Genomic DNA, 1,946 nt, shown 5'->3' with positions numbered 1-1,946 from the left:
TCCTTGAGGGCTGAGAGTTTGGATTTTTAATTCAGACCCCACTTTTCTTTTTAATATTATAACAGTCTGTTTATTATTTATTTATATTTATCCCCCCACAGTAAGGATATTTGGAGTGGGTCACAATCTGGGGCCCAGAGTCTGAAATCTGAGGTGCCCTTCTCCCTCATTTTGTGGCTTAGGTGGGGGCATAGTTCAAGCAGAACTGGTGTCCCCTTTTGGATACTGCAGAAGGGGGACGGAGGCACACCCACGAAGGTGACCACACCCAGGAGACTTGATTGACAGGCTGGAAACAAGTTCTCTCAATAAAGGCATTTTTACCCCAGTAGGCTGGGTGTTGGCTGGGAGTGTTGTAGGGGCAGGGAGGAGTCATTTCAATAGAGGTGTTATTTGCAAGTTGCAGAGAAAAATGAAGAGAGTTCACCTACTACACTGGGCCATCTGCAGGGTGTGTAGGGGCTGCTGTATGTCTTTGCTGCCTCAAAGGGGAAGTGACATAGGCATCAAAGCCAAAAAGCAGTTAGGCCCAGTACCCCTGTGATGCTTTTGGAGTGGTTTCCTCTCAACGAGGACAACAGTGGAGGTGATCAGGTAGAGGATGGCTGCTATGAGGTCGGAAGAATTCACTCCAAGACCAGTCGATGGTCTGTATCTTGGTGTTCAGGTCACACATGTAGACGAAAAAGAAGATATCAGCAAGGATCATCTCGACCATGGACAGAGAGGAGTATGCTGATGCGGAGGTGTTGAAGCAGATCAGAATCACCAGGCACAGTATAATCTCAGCAAACAGAAGAATTCCCTTGCCTGTGCGTGAGAACTTGGTGTAGGTGACCCAGCAGATGGGGCCAAGAGGCGGTTGGGATCCTCCATAGCGTTGGTCAGAGTCCCTAGGTGCTTAGAGGATGTGCTTGCTTGCTTGTGGTTCGAGGACAGTCTTTCCTGCCCTCTGGCCAGAAAGGGAGCCCTGGAGCAAAGGAGCCAGTCTCTACTTCTTACACACAGTACCCAGATAAAGTAGGTGTTTAACAAATGTTTAGGAAATGAATGAGTCTACTGGAAGTCCTTAGAAGACTGGGAATTATGATGCATTAAGTACAACTGAAAAGAGGCTGAAGGGAGTCACGTCAAAGAAAATGGCGGCATAGGGAATTTCAAGGGTCCATCTTTATACAGAACAATGAAAAAACTAGTAAAAACTGTCAGAATCAACTTTATCAAAACTCCGGGAAAACATAGAGTGTTTATAGCTACCAGCAAATGGCAAAAACAGAAAAAGGCAACAGAAACTCAGTAGGAGGGCTTTGTGGTGTCTTAAGTTACGCTTGGCCCCTTCCCCGCTCCCCAGCTCATCTGTAGTCATGAAGACAGCAGCCTGTGCCTCTAGTGCAGGTTCTTGGTGCTAGAGAGATCAGAGCAGACATCATTATCAAAGAATTGTGATTTTCTATTTTGACTTGTTAGTTGGCTCTCCGATGAACGTAAATGGCTTGTGTTTATGTCTCGTAACTCAGAATAACTCAGAACTCTCCGGACAGTGAAGGAACTAAGGCAAAAGGCATTTGTCAAAATATTTAAATGCTAATGAACTAGCAGCTGTCACCTGGGGCAAAGATATCAGTTGGGACAAATAATAGACATGCAGAAAAGACTGGGAGAAAGAGCTAGGGAGTGAAGTACTTTGGGCCATAAGGGCTATGAAAACTTCCACATACTCCTGGGAATCTAGAAGGCTCCGTGCATGCCCAGCTTGAGACACACGATCAAGAAAGACCCGAGAAGGCCATAAGATCATACCTCTGGCTGATCTTCAATCCACACACAAGCAGGAAGAAGGCAAAGGCAGAATTGGAAACTGCCTAGATAAGTGTGGAAGGCATGTCCCAACACACACACACACACACACACACACACACACACACACACACACACAGCCCAGCTCC

At 46.4% G+C, this 1,946-nt stretch overlaps 1 pseudogene; it reads right to left on the bottom strand.

Annotated features, from left to right (window-relative positions):
- Nucleotides 1–391: 391 nt before the first annotated feature.
- Nucleotides 392–870, bottom strand: LOC111734708 (annotated as a pseudogene).
- Between the last annotated feature and the right edge of the window lie 1,076 nt (nucleotides 871–1,946).

The sequence above is a fragment of the Pteropus vampyrus genome, unplaced genomic scaffold (assembly GCF_000151845.1).
Source record: "Pteropus vampyrus isolate Shadow unplaced genomic scaffold, Pvam_2.0 Scaffold4405, whole genome shotgun sequence".
Lineage (NCBI taxonomy): Eukaryota > Metazoa > Chordata > Mammalia > Chiroptera > Pteropodidae > Pteropus > Pteropus vampyrus.
Note: the sequence above shows the minus strand (reverse complement) of the source record. Positions and strands in the feature narration are given on the sequence as shown.